Genomic DNA, 21,685 nt, shown 5'->3' with positions numbered 1-21,685 from the left:
GTGAAATATAAATCAGTTAATTTATTGATGATGTGTATAAAAAAGGAATTAAATAAACAAAATAACAAGAGTTTATTTTTATGTATTTTTTGCAATAAATCTATCTTGAAGAAAAACAAGCTTCACAGTTTATCGTTTGGAAAGAACACGTTTCATTGTCCATTGTCAAATTCCTTTTTATGTGAAACAGTTTCACTATTTAAGTATTCATTTCTTATTAGAAACTACATTACAATTTTACAGACATTTTAATTACTTAAAAGAACAACCTCATTCGCTAAATAAAGTATAATTTGCTAATCCAGAAATCCCTTATTAAAAATTAAATAGTGTTGATTAATTCATTTAATTAATCTGAGTAACATCTTATAGTTTATAGCGAACAGGAAATAATGGATCGTTATCAACCTATTCTTTTACGAAAACATTAAATTGTTTTACTATTTTTTTAACATGCTTTAAAAAGAAGTAGGTTTTACATAAACATATTTATATTGTAGCAGTAGGAAATTATTTATCTTATTAAATTTTACGTACAATTTCATTGATAAATATGATGGCATTTGAAGGAAAAAAATAATTAAAAAATAAATTGATATGCTGATAATATAAATATTAAATATTACAAGTTTAATGAATGATAAAAAAATATATATATATATAAATATATGAAGTTAAATTAAAAAAAATATATAAAAAAAATTAAATTATGATCTTAATGTTGAAAAAAAGAAAAATAATAAAAATCCTTAAGTTTAAAGTTAAAAAAAGATTAATTAAAAAGAAAAGGGCAACTTTCTAGAAATTAAGTGAATAATCCTGCTCCCGGTGTTGTGTTTTTTTTTAATCTATCGGTAAAAAAATGTAAATATCAATTAGATTTTGTTGTATGTAATCTTCAAGTGATGTAGTTATGGGCTACCCAAATGAAACGGATCTATGAGGGCATGGAGAGGAAAGATGCCATTAATATCTTGCTACAAGAATGGCAAGAGAAGTGGAACGCCGCTACGACTGTGGCGCGGCAAAGAAGCTTATTCCTGAGCTAGGACCGTGGCTGGAGAGGAAACACGGCGACGTGGGGTACTACCTGTCACAATTCCTCTCCGGTCACGGAGGATTTGCTGTGTACTTACTCAGGTTTAAAAGAAGGGAGCTCCCAAATTATGTATACTGCGGTCAAAAGGAAACTCCCTGCCAGACCTTTTTTGAATGGGCATTCAATGGGAGGATCTAAAAGCCAGATATAAATAAAACAGATTACCCCGGGGAACTATTACAAAGTATATGTTGAGAGGTAAAAAAAATGGTTTACAATAAAGAGATTCGTGGCTGAGGTTATACGAGCAAAGGAAGTGGATTAAAAGAAGTGAAAGGAGTTACTTTAGGGGGAAAAAAGACTAAGACACGGCTAGTGGGACAGGGTTTGGGAACGGCATAGCCGGGCTCGGTGTCCTTGGCCTTAGCGGTTAGAGGCAGAGGCAAGATGAAAATAAGGAAAAGATCCGGAACCGGTGAGCCAACTTGCCATGCCTATTGTTGGTAGGCGGGGAGGCTCATTAGAGTCTCAAGGACACTCCCCTGGGTTGAGTTAAACTTGATTGTTGAACCGGCCCAGGGGAGTAGGAGAACAAAGATACACAAAAAAGTATCTTCATGAGAATACCTAGAACAAATTTTTAATTTTTTTTTTAAATTCCGAGTTTAATATGTTAAAATGGTTCTTTTCCCCCTAAACCAGTTTATTTACAATCGGCTGCTTAAGTGGAGTCATAAACATCGACTTTAAAAGGTTCCTTAGGTGGAACCTTACGATTCCACTAAAAGAGCCGACTTATTAGGAGCCTCTTAGAAGTTCTAATTATTAGTAGTTTAATAATAAGCACATGATAGGGGGGTTCTTAAGAAACTCTCCCGTAATAAGTCAATCCATAATAATAATTATCAGTAATCCCAAAGTTCATTAAAAAAAAATATTTCTCCCAACAGTTCATATTCCCTAAAAGCAAATAGCAAATCAAAAACCAATTAACAAATTTATAGTCAATAAAAGAAACAAGCAAATCATCAAGTTATAAGTACTCGAACAAACAACAAAAGAACTTGTAGATGTAACCAAAAAATAGTAAAATAAATAAAGCAAACAAAAATAACATCACTAGATCTGGCGATAGTAACTGCAAATTTTCATTCAGTAGCGCCTAAGTCAAGCTCATGGAGACGTTTCAACCTTCAGACGCCCCCACTGTTATCAGCTAGATTGATCGTTAAGTGGTTTACGTGATATTCTAAACGTCGTTGGCATTTAACACTATGCTGTCTCAAAACCTCACGAACCGTCGGAAGCTTCAGATATTCATGTACTTCATCATTCCGTGTGAACCATGGCGCCTCTTCAATTGTTCTAGTTAATTTGTTTTGGAAGCGTTGTATGATATCTACATTGTTATTACTTGCTGTCCCAAACAATTCCACGTCATAAGACCTGATCGGTTGCAGGATATTTTTGTAAATCAGAACTTCATTGGACAACATGCGGTGTGTTTCTCCGTAGCAACTAATGATTTCCTATACTTCGTGTTCAGTTGTTTTCTTTTCATCCTCACGTCTCTTCGAGTCAAACGCCGATCAAAATTAAGTTCTAAGTACCGTACGCTCACAGTTTGTATGATCAAAACATCATCCATGTTCTCAATGGGGCAGTGTGAACATGATTATTTTTAGAATAATAAAATGAAGAATAGAAGTAGAATAGAATAAAACAGAATTTCTTGGTAAAAAATTAAGATATCAACTTGATTTTTTTGGTGTGTGTAATTTTCATGCGAATATGTAAAAACCAAATCTAGATTTTTCTGAAATTCGACCTTGAAAGGTGGAGAAGGAAGATAAAACATTTTGAACTATGATTGAGATTTTTCCTGTTTCCGACTATATTAAACGAGATATTCAGTAGATTTAGGCTTGCAAATATTCTTGAGATACATTCTTATTTTATTTCCTACTCCCCTGGGTCATTTGATAACAAGAAACACTTGTTAAATCAAAGCATTTGTTACTTACCCATGAACGAAAAATTATGTCCGGAAAGTGATGTCCATTTTGGGCAATACATTATTGTAGCCTTTCAAGGTAACTGGCCTCAATTCTCTGCAGCATATCTACATCAATCTGGGTGACGTAATGACGAATTGCGATCTTTCGGTCCTCCAATGTACGCGGTTTATTGCCGTACACACGCGATTTCAGAAACCCCCAAAGAAAAAATTCACAACTACTCAAGTTGGGGGACCGAGGGGGCCAAGGAATGTCGCCGAATCTGGAAACGATCCGTCTCGGAAACAAGTTACGGAGAACAGCCATCGTTGCCCTCGCTGTGTGCGCTGTAGCTCCATCCTGCTGGAATAACACATTTTGAAAATCGATTCCTCGGTTTTGTAACTCAGGGATGAAAAACGTATTCAACATCGCAATGTAACGACCAGTTGTTACAGATACGGCAGCGTCATTTTCTTCAAAAAAATACGGTCCAATAACACCGACCTTTTCTATTACACACCAGACAGTCACCTTTGGGCTATGAAGTGGTCTCTCGTGAAGCTGATGTGGGTTTCTTTCTGCCCAATACCGGCAATTCTGTTTGTTGGCGAAGCCATTCAGATAAAACTGGGCTTCATCACTCATTAACAATAACAAATTTTCATTTTCTTCAAAAGTGGTAAGCATTTGTCGACATAATTGTAATCGCTGCGTGAAATCTTGCTCGTTTAACTGCTGCACGACGGCTATCTTGTAAGGATGGAGATGCAGGTCTGTATGCAGAATTCGTCTTACCGTACTTGTGCTCATTTGAAGCGCTGCTGAATGCCTCTGAATAGAGCGGCGTGGGCTTCTGACAATGGCTTCCCTTACTCGTTGTTCGATATTCTCCGGTGTGCTAGTAGTTCGTCGGGGACCCGGTGGTTTTTTCTTCAATATTGAACCGCTTGTTCGAAGGTTGTTTACCCGTCGCAATATTGTGTTACGAGAAGGGACACTTGCATTACGATGGATATTAAACTGACGGCGGAAATCTCGCTGAACAGCAGTTACGGATTCGTCATTTCGCACAAAACTGTCATACGTGTACAGGCGTTGGTCTAGCGTCCACGGCTCCATCTCAACGACTAAAATGTAAATGCTATGAACAAAGGAAACGTCAAACACCAGCCACGTGCCCCTCCCACCACGAAAGCCTGAGTACAACCAACTTCAAAAACATCCGGTTCCCGTGAATGACCCTATATATATATACATATACATATATAAACTTTTGAACTCACCGTGGTGTAAAACGCGAAGATGTGTCGACATTTTCTGGAGTCGAATCATGGTACAAATTGCAGTAAGTATCTTTCTTATGAAATTTAACTACAAGTAAAATATAAAGAATTGAGAAAGTTTTTTTTTTTAGGTTGTATTTTGAACTAGATTTTATTATTACATTTTTATCTATGTCCTTTTATTTCCTAATCATTGTTATTGCTGTTGTTTATTAATCTAAAGAGAATACTGAATTAACAGAGAAATATTATTAAATCTTTGATAGAGCCTGAGACATTTCAACATCGCTTTACAATATTGTTTTAACAAATAGTTTAACAATAGAAAATAGGAATTCATCAAATATATAAAGTAAATTTAGTTTGCTGAAATTTTTCACATTATTATTATTTTTATTAATACAATTTTATAAAATATTTTAGTAATTTATAACATGATTTAATAATAAATCATCTGATAAACAATGAAAATATTTTATTAATTTTTTTGCTTTCTTGTAAATAGGAAACTATTATTAAATATCATTTATATCGATAAATAACAAAGAATTTGTTTAAAAAAATAGTAAATATATTTTATTGAAATTCCGGAAACAACTTATTAATAGAAGAATATGCAACTTTTTTTAATTAACAAAATTAATTCATACGACTGTTTTAACTCATACATTCAATTTTTTCTTACTTGCTGTGGAATGATATTTATGTTAAAATAAATTCTATTAAAAAATTACTTTATAATAAATTTTTATTAATAAAATATAAATAGATCTCATGTAGCTTCTTGTTATAATTTTTACAAATTCATAACATTTTTCTGTTACGGTTTATTCAGTTTTGTTTTTAATAATAAAAATTGTTTTTTTTCGTTTACAAAAGCTTTTATTACGAATTTTTTTCAAAATTAAATTCTTTACACGTTTTGATAATATAATATACATATTTATTAGTGAGGTAACAAATTGATTATACTTCAAACCTAAAAAAAGTGTATTTTCGACACCGAATTTTTCTTTTTTTCGTTGGGTATCATGAAAAATACGAAGATATGTACAGCTTAGGCAGCTATTCGATTTTTCAGTTCAAAAAACATTAGAAACCATGAATTTTACCTCTTATTAAAGCCTTGAAAATTTCAGTATGACCTCATTTCACCGGGAAAACTGAAATCCCGGCGAAATATTTCACTAGCCATAACTCATAACAAAGCGTTTTCGGATATATGTCTGTATAATCCTTTTCCTTATTTTAAGCTCTGAATCAATTCCCAAATTATTTCCCTTTATTCCTGAATCATCTTGTACTTTTAAGACTTTTCAATAATAACAAAAAAATCTCCTTTAAAAACTTTTAACTTTTGATTGCATGTACTGATTATGAAATGTTTACTCTTGATTTATTTTAATGAGATTATGAGCTCTACTTCTATGATCATTAGCCTAAATTGAAATTTTTAGAGTATGAAAAATGCCACGCCTAACCGGGATTTGAACTTGGGACCTCCGAAAGAAAGGCCGAGACGTTACCACTTTGCCACGGAGATCAGGACTCTTGTTTTTTTTTATTAGCACTAATATTATAACTTGTATATTTAAGTAGCCAAAAATATGACAATAATGTAGAACAATAGATGACGAAATAAATTACCATACCAAAATAAAAGCATAGCTACGCATCGATCCTCTCTCACACAAACCCTCCACATTACTCATTCCTGGATGGGTTCTCTGTTACTGTTTCTTATATATTTTAATCACATTATATATTTCACATTGTAATATTAATAATAATGTATTATTATTAATATTATAATATAATATTTCTAATCGCATTATATATATTTTTTTTTTTTAAATAAATTATCTCATACTGATTGTAAAACGTCACATGTCTTTTTTAATTTTAGTATTATTATTTTTATTCACCTAAATTTTAATAAATATTAAACCAGTAACGAAATAATCATATAAATTTTAAAAGTTGGAAAGCTAATTTAAAGATTAATAGTTGAACAACTTAATAATTTATATTAATGTAGCTTTTATTAAGTCAGTATTGATGATCTTTACCAACCGGATTGATCTAATGGTGAACGCATCTTCCCAAATCAGCTGATTTCGTAGTCAAGAGTTCCAGCGTTCAAGTCCTAGTAAAGGTAGTTACTTTTATTCGGATTTGAATACTAAATCGTGGATACCGGTGTTCTTTGGTGATTGGGTTTCAATTAACCACACATCTTAGGAATGGTCGAACTGAGACTGTTCAAGACTACACTTCACTTACACTCGTACATATCATCCTTATTCATCCTCTGAAGTAATAACTGAACGGCAATTCCCGGAGGCTAAACAGGATAAAGAAAGAAAGTATTAATGATTTTGGCTACAATATTTTCTTTAAGAAATGTTTATTCTGCATCCTGAAGAGATTGAAACTAATTCTCCAACTTTCACGGTTATGTACGTTTATGAAAGCATGTATTAGATCAAGTATTACTAATGCTGTGATAAACTTTTTATACTAAGGAAACTTATATGGAGTTCATAGTGGTACACTAAAAATGAGCGTTCTTGGTGCTACGTTAACATTCTAAGTACCTACGTTAACTGTTTTCTGAATTCTGAACCTATAAGAAACGCTGTTCATATGTACACGAGTTTTTTTTTTGCATTGTTAAGTTTAAATAAATACTTTAAATACTGAACACTACCTTTTATATATTGTAGCTTCATATTTTTTTCTCTAGTTAATTTAATGTATATGCTACACCGTTTATAAAACATATATAAGGCCAAGTTGATGGTTTATATTTCTTCCAGGTTATGATTCGTTTTCCAGTTCATTATATTGCTTATTAGTTCGTTTCTTTTTTTGTAGCTCATATATATATATATATGATACAATAAATACATACATATACATTATCTGCACCTACAAAGCACAACTTGTTCTGACTGATTCATTAACGCCCAACAAAAAGTAATGAAGATAAACTGATGAAAATTTGTACACATTTCTTCTTATAGGAATGATAAATATTGTGAATGTCTGACCGCATAATAACAGCACGAACACCGCTCATTTGAATACTCAAATCCTAGACACTAAACTTAATTGTTGATCAGCTGTTATTGCCAACCTAAGAAAAAATAATTTTTTTTTTCATATTTTTAGAAGGATGTCTTTCCAATTTTTAGCATTTGTATGTAAATTGTTCTATTTAAAATCCGTACTTTTCAATCCGGTTTGTGTTTTTTTTTTGTTTATTTTTATTAAAGTTGAACTTCTCAAATTTTTGTTTAATTTTATTAGACATTATTTACATCAATTTTCTCAGAATTAAATTTGCTACAATGTTAACTAGATTTTTTTTTGTTTGTTCGCCAATTAACAAAGTTATTTTATTCCAAACCTGAAAACGTGTATTACCGACAAAACGTTTTTGTGTTTTACCCCGTATTTCTTATAACCTTAATAATATAGAGGTTTGGAAACACTTTTATTCAATTTATTAGATCAAAAACCATAAGGAAGCACCAAATTTACCTTTGATTTATACCCAAATTATTTTAGTACAATTTAATTTCACAGAAAGAGCAGAAAGCAGTACTAAATTTTTCGTCAGCCCCTAACGAACAACGGTTCGTTTCTGATCTATGTTTGTGTGAACATATTTATTTATTTTTGGGTGTAGAATGATCTGTCGAGAGATTATATATGTATATTATGCGTGTGTGCATGCGCGAGTGCGCGTGTATGAAGTATGTCTAATGAAATTAATTTATATATCTATTAAAAGAAAATTTAGTAAAATTGTTTATTCAATTTTTCAACCATATTAATATTACAATTTAAAATTTTCTTTTATAAATTCTCTAAAAAAAACTTTAGACTGATCAGCATTTCCTTAAAAATAATATATATATGTGTGTGTGTGTTTCCAGAGTTAAAACACATACAAAATTAATTTAAAAATAATTTGAATAAAAATAAAATGATAACAGAAATATTAATAAATGCTGTGAATCGGTCAGTTTACAACAAAATATAATATAGATTTCTGTCTTTTTTTATGCATAATAAAATCTATCTATCAAAATTTAGTGTTTTTTTTTCGACGTAAATATTTTTCAATTTATAATACATAATAAAGAAGGTCTATTCAGATGATGCAGTTTCAAAAGTCTACGAAGAGTGAAAGAATAACGATAAAAAGAGTAAAAAAATTTACTACTAAAAGGGGATCGAAGATCGGGGATTGGCAGGCCTGACTGAACGAACGAACGCATTGCGGATGCAAAGACCACCTTGAGTGAGGGAAACCCTAAATAAGAGAGTTAATGTAGCTTGAAGCTCCCTCGGTGAATCTTAAGGATGAAATCGGCTGAAAACCCAAACTAAACCTCATACACCACATACGAGCTTCCGGGGAACAAGAAGTCCGTCGGTTTGCTGTTCGGACCATTACTCTTATTATTAGTCTAACATTAAATAATAGAACGAATGTATCTTACACTTCAATATATCGACCATTATTTATTTTGTTTATAGATTTGATAAATCTTTTATTTTATTTTTATTAAAAAAAAATAAGGTTTTTTATTTTAAGAAGTTGTAGTTTTATTACGGTAGTTGTAAAATTTGTAGATTGTATTTTAAATATAATGTTGTCTAATTTCTTTGTATATCAATAGACTTAGCGACTTTAGATTCTAAACCAGCAAAATGGAAATTAAAAACTCCCCGTCATGAAAAATAAACATTATTTATTCCTAAATTACTCGTATAACAATAATATTTACTTGCATTAAAGCAGACATATAAAATATTTATTCTTCTTTAATAATTAAAATAAAAGCTATGTTTGTGTCATTAATAACATATTTATGTGTCTAAAATCAATATTATCTATTCCTTTTTATCATTAGTTTCTTTTGTTAAGATTTTAAAATAAATTAAATTAAAAAAAAATCACAGTCATCTATCATTAGTATTAGAAAATGTTTAAAATATACACATTAGTAATTAGTTATATGATGATATTACCCTACTGTAAGCATATTTTTCTGACTACGCAGATTACTGTACTTTACTGTGTTGAATATTGGGTGGATCAAACGGCGAGCCGTTCAATTTGGTGCGTTAACTTGGTTCTTACTTGCCGAGTATTTAAAACAAACCGAAATATTTATTAAGTAACGCCTACAACGTAAATTTGTTATTCTATTTTATTTACTTATTATCTTTATAAAATTATAACACTATTATTTCATAATATTAATCTAATCTACAATTACTTCTATCTTTTAATATTTGTTTATCAGAATTGTTCTAATTATGAGTTTTATAAGCAAATGTTGGAGTAGTCCTCTTTCATTATCTATAAAATAACGTACTTAACCATTCCAAAAGTAATCTTTATAATATACAATTAATTCTGCTTTGATTTTGAATATATTATTTATTTATTTGGTGAGTAATCGACCTAGAAACCTAAGGACAAACAAAAGAAACTGAAGAAACCAAAATTTAAATAAATTTTATCTAAACAAATAATCAGTAAAAAAATAAAACAAAACATCTAGTATCCAAAACTAATATTTTACTTATTAAAATATTTATTGAATTTCAATTAAATACGCCATTTTTATAAACACCCTTATATCACCAACATTAAAACACCCAATTTCATTTAGATCAATATTACACTATGTTTAACCCAATCAACAAATATAAAATCCAGTTAATAAGTAGAAGTAGTTTTTTGTTAACAGGTTTGGTACTTACTATTCTTTAAATTGAAAACAGCAAAGCTATTCTTCTATTTACGAAATATGGAAAAGTTTGATTCACTGAAAACAAATCACGTATGAAAAAAGAAATTTTTTCATAAATTTTAGTCTTAAGAAAATTTTATTTCTTATACTCTATATTAATTTTGTTGAAAATTGTTTTCGAGCATTTTCTTTAATTTGTTATTTATTGAAAAAATTTAAATAAAATATTTTATTAATTTTAGGAATGGAATGGAATGCAAAAGTGGCGGGAGTTTCACAAATTCTACCTTCTAATCGCAGAGTCTGGACAATGTCCCTTGCTGCTGTATGATTCTGTAATCGGGCGTGTTTAAGGGTTTATTTTTATAATGACGGGACTAAGTTTTAAGTTTTATTATATTTTATGGACGGATTTATTAGCATTCCATATCCGTTTGTACCAGCGTTCTCAAACCCATTTCTGGGTCTAACCGCAGGAGGCTAGGCTTTTAAAACCTGTCCTCCCGACGTAATTCCCCTTCAGTGGACAGTTTGAAGTCCTTTCAGTGCTAACGCTTCATAGGCTAGCAGGAATACGCCACAACGGAGCACTAATTGTTTGGAGGGAGTAATTTTAGGATTTTTTCAGAATATTAAAATATAATACTTTATAATAATATTAGAGAAGTTGTCATAAACTTACAGAATAATATTTTTTTTTTAAATAAGAAATTTTTGTTTTTAAAAAAAACGTAAAATGTTAATATGTTATTACATTTACTGATATATTTTTATCAGGTGATATATTACTATATTACTGATACTAATACTGATATATTTTTATATATTTTTGAAAATTGTAGAAAATTTTCAAAAACCGTTAGAGAAGAAAAAATGATTTATTTTACATCAAACTGCTACCAAAACTTCTGTAATTTAAGAAATATTTGTGGAGAGAATTCATAATTCTGGTTTAATTCATATTAAATAAGGCATTCTAAAATTAATTTTCTAATACGACTTACATCTTATGGATTAATCAGCCACACTTTGATGTAAAGGACTCCTCTTGGAATATCTAAATATAAACACCAAACTTTAGTACATCGTTCATTCCGTAATTAAACAAGCTTATTATATAATCCTTGAGGTAATTTTAATACAGATTACCTGGATCAAAATAAACAAATCATATAACTTATCTAATGTATCTTATGTTAGCCTTTAATATTTGTTCAGTTACAACAACTATCAATACGAAATTTTTGTATCACACAAAATTAACTAGAAAACATAATCTATTATGCTGATTTTAACTTATTTAGTTTAGGTAATTCATTAAATTATTATAAATAGAATATTAAAATCATTTTACCAATTTATTATTTGATTTCCTCAAACGTTTTTGGCTATTCTGCCATTCTTCAGCAGGAATTTATAATAATTTAGAATTAAAGTATACAAAAAATATAAAATTTACATGCTAAAATTAGACATAACAATTGATTGTTATAAGATAAATTTTGTAAATGTTAAAAGTCATAAGTTAAATTAAAATAATTATGTCCGTTTTGTAAGAGTGCGACAATTGTTTTCAACAATTATCAGGCTTTGAAAAAATTGAATTAATTTTTTATAAAAATTTTGACACTTACAAAACGGGCGTAATTACTTTTATTTATCTTATGACGAACAATTGTTATGTCTCTAATTTCATCATTTCAATTTTATAATTTTTTTATATTTTAATTCTTTCTTTTTCCTGTTTAGCCTCCGGTAACTACCGTTTAGATAATTCTTCAGAGGATGAATGAGGATGATATGTATGAGTGTAAATGAAGTGTAACCCAACCACCAAAGAACACCGGTATCCAGGATCTAGTATTGAAATCCGTGTAGAAATAACTGGCTTTACTAGGACTTGAACGCTAGAACTCTCGACTTCCAAATCAGCTGATTTGGGAAGACGCGTTCACCACTAGACCAACCTGGTGAGTTATATTTTAATTCTATATTATTATAAAGTCCTCCTGAAGATGGCAGAATAGCCGAAAAAGTTGGATAAAATAAAATAATATATTTGTAAGTTCTTTTTAATATTATATTTATAATAATCATATTTTACCAACGGTGCCGTGGTTGAAAAACTTAATTCATCAGAAATATTAAATTAAAATTATAATTTAATATAGTAAACTTCTCTTCGGGCAAATGTATATATATTTTTTTATATTTTGGATTAGCTATTCCCTTATGACTATTAAATTTTGCTGATTTTGCACCGACTTTATTTAATATATATCTTAAAAATACGATAGAAAATTTTCTAGATAAGAATAATGATATCAAGCTTGAAAAAAATTGAATTAATTTTGTAGCAGACATAATATTTTTGAATATGAAAGACAGAATAATAAAAAATTATTTTAAAAAACAAGAAGGTATTATCAAAGAATATGGTACAAAAAGATTAATGTTAGGAAAGCATAGATTTAAGTGATAATATGGTAATGAACGTCTACATATAAAAGAACGAACAATACTGAATAAGTAAAATAGTACTGGTCCTTAGAAAATATTTTAACAAAAGATTCAGCAAAGTTACACGAAGAAATAAAACCTAAAAGAAAAATACTAAAGAGACATTTAATAGAAAGAAACAGTTGTTACGAAGTAAGATGAAATGAAGAAACTTTCTGTAAACTATTATGTGTGGAGTTTACTATTTACGTAAAAAATTGACAAAAAGGAAAATATAACAAGGAATTATTGGAGGTATTTAAAATTATGGTATGTAAAAGATTAGAGAAAATTAAGCTCATAAGATTAGATGAAAACAGAAGCAATAATAATATTATAAAAAAGAGAAATAAATTAAATAAAACATAATAGCAAGAATGAAGATAAAATAGGACAGTAAAGGATCTTAAAATAATCAGTAGAAAATACGAAATCGAAAGACGAAAACGGTAAACAATTGACCAAATATTGAAAAGATGGTTTTATCTGCGAGCACATAGTTTGATATTTTTATGATTTCTTCAAATCTATATTTAGACAATCTACGTCATTAAAAAGGATTAATAATTCTTCTTCATTAATGAACATTATATAATATTCAGGAACTAAAGTATTTGCTGTGTAGGATCAACTGTTGCTGGTTTCTATTTTCGTTCATACAGGTTATATTCTTCTTCTTCAGCTCTTATGAAAATTAACATTTCAAGTGAATGTTAAATTACAGTTCAATGGATCTTTTGATAGCCTTTGTAAGATTTAAGACATGTCTTAACATTCTAAGGAAAAAATTGTTCCTAGAATGAACATAGAAAGGTAACTACCGTTATGCTCAATAGGCTATATGCAGTAAGGGTATTTGAGATTCGGCTAGACCTGTTCCTTACGGTTGCTGCTATCAGAAATAAATGAAAATTCAAAATCAGAATATCATAATTTTAGTTGGATATAGAAGAGAATAGAGACGCGTGTGTTGTAGAAGGGAGTTTCAGAGTAGACATAACTCGTATGAAGAAATGATGATCTCTTAAACATTATAATTTCAAAACATTAACAAAAAAAAGACTGAATCACATTGTAAAGACATATTTCACTTTAATACGCGAAAAAATACATAAAATTTTATTTCGCTAATAACTTCCAATTATTTTTCATATTTGTTTTTTTTATTCTTATTTTTGAATTATCATAACTTGAAAATTTCGATATTCTCTGATAAATGTTGACACATTCAAAATACGTCTGTGAAAGACGGAGATTTTTATTGAACTTTCGCCGGTATAGACCGATCGAAATAACTCATTTAGATGGGAAAAAAATGTTACCTGAATTTTTATAAGTGAAAATGGTAAAGGAGTTTATAATAAACGTAAAAAAAAAAATGCGTGAGGGGTGCTGATGAAGGGTTGATTTGGGGAGTTGAAAAGGGGTGAAAAATGGTATTATTGCGATTTCCGGCGAAAGATGACGTCAAAAAAATTTGTGGTTATTTAAGACACAGAAAGGTATATTTTCATCAAGTTTCGTCAAATTAAATTATTTTTGCGCAAATTAAAAATAAAAAATTTTTGCATTTTTCTCAAACATTTTGAGGTTATATTAAAAAGTGACCTCTACAAAAGTTGTAGTTTTTTGCAAGATCTACAAATTTTGTATTGGATAATTTTTTTTAACCCCCCAACCATCCAAATCACCTTCACTCAAGCATTTATTTTTTTAAAGTTTTTTATAAGCCCCTTTATCATATTCACTTTCAAAGTCAGGTAATAGTTTTTTTTCTGTAAGTGTAATTTGGTTGGACTAAAATACAAAGATTACCAGAAAATATCGTAAAAAAAAAAGGAAGTTAAAGGAAGCCAAACATATCCTAGCTCGCTTCGTTCGCTAACCTCGTCTAATTAACGTTAAATATATATATATATATATATATATATATATATATATATATATTATATATGTATGATATTCTCCAACATTGGAGATGATTAATAAAATTCACCGCATTTATAAAAACATTTAATTAATTTTTCAGGATTTTATAAATTGAAAAGGAATGTTAACTTCCTTGCATAATGTGTAAAATGTATAATGTTGTATGTTAACTTCATGGATGAAGGATAATCATACAAATAAACGGTCAGATGGTTTAACCTTTAGTCAATTTCTTTATATAAATATTTTTATTCAACTTTCTCTATCAGTGCATGTTGAATGCGGTTTTGATTAATCGCCACCAATGTTGGTAAATAACATATATAATTTGTTTATTTATCATTAATTAGACGAGTTTAGCGAGAGAAGCGAACGAGGTTATGTTTGGCTTAAATTTAAACTTCCTTTTTTTACGAGGGTTTTGGTAATCTATTTAACTATTAAATTTATCTAACTGTATGGTACTGGGTGATTTTTTTTTTATTTTTAGGTATCATTTTGACCCCACCAAAAATTATTTGTGTTTGTTATATATACCGGCGAAAAATCGAATGTTTGCGAAATATTTCGGTCTATCACCGACGTATTTGGTATGTGTTGACATTCACCGGAGAATATTGACATTGTCTAATTTTTGTCATTCACGGTAACATATATATTATTAAAGAAAAAAAAATTATTTTAAAAGTATTAAATATGCTATATTGGTTAATTACTGAAACTACTATTCAGTAATTTGAAGTACTAGGCTTCCGTAAAAAATATAAAAATAATAATAAAAGTTGATCCAAAAACCCGGTTGATATTTTTTTAAATAAGTTTTTGTGGTAATATAATTTAACATTATATATATATTCTATACTATTTTTTTTTTTTTTTTTTTTTTTTTTTTTATATATATATATATATATATAAAAAGAAATAAATCTTTAAAAAGGAATAAAAGAACTCCATTTTATCCGGTTAGTACTAATAGAATTGATAATGTAAGATTCCCGTTCAGAATGTGGTGGATGATTTATAGTTGGGATAGAAATAATTTTAAATTTGTAAACTAAATTATTTTTAAAAGGATTTATTGAGAAAACGGTGTAAACATGATGTTTTTTTACGTGTTCTTTAATATTAGAAAGAAGCTTTATTCCGCTCGGAATAAGAAGTAAAGAAAATCCCGGAGGAATGAACGGGATGTGTATAGAAGCGGAAGCCATCTTTAGAAGTAGGCGAAGAGGATTACAGAGAGGGGTACAGATCCGGAAATTGTAACTCATTCTACGATTTAACTGCTTCAGGACAGTGTGTACTATATCAGCTAAGGTCTTGTGTTAATAATACTTACCACTCTCTCATCTATACTTCGGATACACCCCTTCCGTACCGTTAAACAAACCAATAAAATGAGCAAACAATATGTAGGGATGCTAATAATAATAATAACAACGCCTTATTGAACAAAAATAATATTTACTTATAATATTACTATATAAAACTATATTTCAAACCTAACCGATGTTTTAGATCGTCAGTAAATAACTAATAGTAGAAAATAAAGGTAAAATTTTCTACTAAACAAAATTTTCGTAAAATATTAAACAACTTAATGAGATATTAGTTCATTAAATAAATAAACTATTAAACAACATTCTAATTATAAAATATCTCATAATACTATAAAATATGTGGTAAACTCTAACGGTTTATATAGGAGTTTTACATTTTCAAATAAATTGTTGTAGTATATTATAGAGTGCTTTGAATGTTATGTGTCATTATAATACAACATAAATCAGCGATAAACAAAAGAATATTTAAAAATATAATTTATTATGTATGCATAATTACAACAGACAAGTTGCATATAATATCTAATTCAAAACGTTATAAACTGATTGAGGTATTCTGAACACAATGAAGTATCCTGCAGTATTTCCCACTACTATATGCAGATACATCAGATAGCTAGCTCTTCACGCTGACCGTAATATCGTTATCGTATACAAAAATATGAACTTTTATATTTACCCTCATCAAATTTTATGTAGTTTCTACCATTATTTCGGGCGCATTTTTAAAAACGTATCGGTTTCACCCTTACTTAAAAATACACCCTCACCTATCAAATACAGTAATTAATTTTTTTAAGAGTAATCAATAATTTTACAGCAAAGGATCGTAAATTAGGTTTGTGAATTTAAGTAAAATCATATTAACGAAGAACATGAAAAATACATCCGAATAGATGAAAATTTAAAAAGATATTTATGATAGCTACTGAATATATCATTTTAATGTTTAACGGTTGTTACACCTAACAAAAAAACAAAAATTAAAAAAAAAGTAAAATAAATATATTTAAGTAAAATTAAAAATATACTCATAACATACATTAAATGTAATAAAAAACAGATATATTAATACATTATAGAAAATCCAGTAAGTAGCCATGTTCTAATAAAAAAAATGAGAATTTTAAAAATTACATTATTTTTTCTTCTCGTGCTCCCCTAGGTCGGATCGGCATTCAAGCAATACTCAACCCCGGGGGGCGGACTTTTATTCACCTCATTCGCCTTCCTCAAATCACTGAGGCGGGGTAACCGAGCCCGGCTATGCCGTTCCCAGGCGCCGCCACAGTAACTGGGACTCGGTCTTGCCTCTTGCCTGCCTCAAGCCACCTGGGAGGGAAACCAAGTCCGGCTATGCCGGACTTTTAATGAATTTTTTCATGTGACTGCTTTGGATTCAAGTCATTACATCGTAGTTCATGCTATGATGTAGCAGAACATTGCGTTTTCCGTCATAAGTTAATTCTTTTAATTAGTTTAACATAGGACTAAATTTATATATATTTGGTGTAATACAAATTTCAAAATTGTTAATTAAAATCAAACATAGATAAAAATAAGGTTCCTGTTGAAACAAAGGTTTATTTTAATAGTATTTTAATATGTTTTTTAAATATGTATTTTTTTTTTTTTTAATTTCCTGCTACGGATGCAAGGGGTCCGGATAGTTTGACATTCGTAAAATTGGTGTTCGGATAATCTCAGCTGCAATGTAGTTATTTTTTTTAACAGGGTTTATTAAATGATATGATAATATGTTAAATAAGCGGTTTTGTATCCAATCTTTGTCTTGACTTTATTCATTATTTACATTAAATTACTATTTATGTAATTTTTGTATTAAAATTTTTAAAAACTCAACTTTCTTAAATTCATTTTAAGATGTTTTATACGATTTTTTGTAAAAAAAATTTTATTTTGTAATTAGTGATTTTATTCAGTAGATATATTTCACTGCATTTCTTTCTATGCTAATCTTTTAACCTCAATGTATATCCTAAATACTACTTCCTGAATTATATTTAGTATATTTAAACTGTCTATTTTTACAATTTTTATCTTCTACACTTTCTTCTACAATCGATTTTCATACCGTAATCTAAGGTATGACCTTCCGATTTTATCCGTCGTTATAAGATTCTACAAAAGAAAATTATCTTCTTTTTTTATTATTTAAACCGCTTCTCTATAAACCCAAAATTCACTTGCAACATCACGTTTCAAAAGCCAGTATTCTTAGTTTTATCCAATTTACTATTTTAAACGTTTTGCTATAGAGAACTTTCTAGTCATGCATATTTTTAATTACTTCTTCCCAATTAATTAATATATATTTAACACCAAAACATTTATTTTTAGCATATAAACTCTAGATTTCCTGAGTTTGTTGATAGTGTAAATAATATCCTATTTATTGTGGTTTTCTTTTAGTCATATATATATATATATATATAAAATAATAACTAAATTCTATTTTTTGGTTAGACAAATATAAAAAACTAAATAAGTTAGAAAATTAACCAGATTAGTAGAAAATTTTCTAATGCAATTCATTAGATCAACAACCAAACAAAAAATGAAAATCTTGCATTAGAAAATTTTCTATTAATTTGGATAATTTTCTAACTTATTTATATATATATATATATATATATATATATATATATATATATAAATATATATATATGACTATATATATAAATATATATAATTTCCGTCTTTTATGTTTATTTACTTTAAAATTATACTTCCCTTTCAGCAGTTAATCAATCTCATTCTTTGCAGATTTTAATTCATTCCTAATTATAACAGCGAATTAAAATAAATAAATAATAATATATACGTAATTTTAACACAACTTTCTGTTCTTTTGATTTGTAACACTTTTGTCATCTTAAACCTTTTTACTTCCTTGTACAAAGTAAAGGAAATATTGTAATCGCGAAAAATTTCGGTTTTCAGATTTCAACGGAAATATCAATTTTGACCCTCTCTGAATCTATTTTGATTAGTTTCTGCGTGACATCTGTACGTACATATGTTAAACTAAGTCAACGGTATGAACTGAAAGTTGAGTTCACTAAGGGAACTAGGACTAAATTTCGATGTTGCGAACAACATTTTTGGTGTTATGTTACTATTCAGTTGCATCGAATTATGAGAAATTTACACGAATTGGCTCAATCAATAATGTAGAACTAGGCGCGGGGTTCGTGCTTTCGTGAACTCGGTTATCTGGTTAGAGAGCAACGATGTATTTAGGACATTCAGGATGTACGGAAGAGACCTGCAGCGAAGGCAAAAGCTGAGTTTAAAAATTGCCGATCTAGTTGTCTATCGAGGCATTTATATCGATGGCGTCCCAACGAGGCCTGGCATATTACGATGAGATGTAAAACGTTAGAGGGCAAAAGACAACTACCGTTAAAGCCCATCAGAGCTAAGAACGGTGGGGGGGGGGAGGTGGCAACCGGAAGCGCCACAAGGTAGGTGTCTTCCCCTAAGGGGTTGGGATGTACGTACGTATGTATCTCGCATAACTCAAAAAAGTAGGATGTTGAAATTTTGGATTTAGGACTGTTTTAACATTTAGTTGTGCACCTCCCCTTTTGATTGCAATCGACTGAATCAAATGTCTCCAAAACAGCCCAAAATCACAAAAAATTAGGATTTTGGACATTTTATTAACTTCAGTAATGAGCCCTAATTCATAGCTTTTCAACGATATATCATAAGTGGTACTTATTTTCATTGGTTTTATAGTTATAGCCAAATAAAATTTTAGTTAATGGAATATTTGTATCAACGAGAAGGTACATCAGTTCGAATCAGACTTCATCTCGTTTTTTTTGTTTTCAACTTTTTTTAATATATTATATTAATTTATTGATAATTATTAACCTTTGATTGTAAAAAAAAAAAAATACGATAAATAATTATATTTTTATTTTATTCCATAATAACAACAACAAAAAAGTATCATTAATGAATCCAAATTTTATGTACTTTTTATTTAATAAAAAGTTTTTATATGTAATTTAATAGGCGTACAAGGAAGTCATGTGATGCCCACATTAGAGTTTTTATTTTATCTAATATATTTCGGTTTGTCATAACTAGAATATTTAAAATTTTACATTTAAAAAAATTTCACTTGATAATTTTACATTAAAATTTATCAATAGATGTTTTCATATTCAGTAAAAGTTACGGTTTGACTCTAAAAGAATGGAAAGAGAATTGTGAGAACGGAACCCGTAGGATAACAACAGATCATTTAATAGTAATGGTAAACAGTGGTGGTGAGTGCGATAGCAGTATAGTGGTCGGGTAATATCCATATAAATCTCTGACCAGTCAGTATAATTGGATATAAGTGAAGATTGCATGAATATATAACTGGATGTAGTACACTTGAAAAACGTTTGTAAATTCCTTTTTGTACAATATAATTTAATAATTTTATGGTTGATTACCTTAAGAAGAAATTAAAATAAAAATAATTTTTTTCAATGTATTTTTGCAATCGAGAAAATTGTTGATAATTGCCTAAAATCCAGATATTTTTATTAATAAAAAATTTCTTTTTACTTGCTTTATCCACCAATAAAAAACGTTCTCATGTATTGAAATTCATTCTCTTTAACCTTTAAATTGCCATATTTTATTTATATAAATAAGTAATATCTTTCTAATCAGTTATTATTAAATAAAAAGATAATTTGAAAATAATCAAGCTAAATATATGTAATTTTCAATCTTATAAGTGTGTTTGGGTATTATATATAATACAGGAATGAGGTAGTTTTTTTTATATGTAAGCCTTATTAAATCGTTATAAAAATAGATAACAAACCCATAAATATATTTTCTAGTACGAAAACACTAAATAATAGTTTATCACTATAAAATATATTTACAGCTTTTTTATGGTCTCGAAGACATTTAATGTAAAACTAAAATGGTATAATTCTTATCAGTGAAGTACATATAAATTTTAAAATGTAAGCTACGTAGAAAACATCATTTGTCTTACTCAAAGAGATTGAGTGCTGTCCTGTTAATATTAAATGAAAACAACACTGGAAAATATGCGCGGTTATACTATATCCTTTACTAGAAAATCTAATGATCGAACTGCCGTTAAGCCATTGCTTCATAAATCTTAGTTTTATATGTCTATCGTTTACATTTATATCCGACTGAATTTACTAGCGTGTTTATATATTAACTACTGTTTAATTTGTATTTGTGGCTTTTAAATATTTTTTTACCTAGAACATTTTAAACTTGTTCAAAGTAAGGTATTACTTAAATCGTTAACAACAATCATTTATGTGTAGCAATTATTTAATTAGTTATATTTTTAAATAACAACAGACTAACGTCCACTTACAGTTACTGATAAATGATGATAATGAGTTTTGTAGCATGACAAAAATGACGCCTTACCGGGATTCGAACCCGAGACCTCCGGATGAAAAAAAAAAGACCGAAACGCTACTCCTCACCTACGGAGATCGGCAATCAATTAAAACGTATGTATTAATAATAATAATAATAATAATAATAATAATAATAATAATAATAATAATAATAATAATACTATTGCTTTTTGTTTTTTTGGGAGGGAAAGCAGGCATCGACTACTATGGTCATTAGCCCATGTTCCAAGCTAAACTTTTTCTACCCTGACAAGAAATAGCGATCAAGTCAAAAGACCAGTCTTGTCAAAGAGATCATTCTGATAATAGGCTCATCATAAAACATTAAAACCTCCAAAAAATACAAGATAACAAGGGTGTATATGGCC

Source organism: Lycorma delicatula, chromosome 7, assembly GCF_047948215.1.
Source record: "Lycorma delicatula isolate Av1 chromosome 7, ASM4794821v1, whole genome shotgun sequence".
Taxonomy (NCBI): Eukaryota; Metazoa; Arthropoda; class Insecta; order Hemiptera; family Fulgoridae; genus Lycorma; species Lycorma delicatula.
This window is presented reverse-complemented; position numbering follows the sequence as displayed.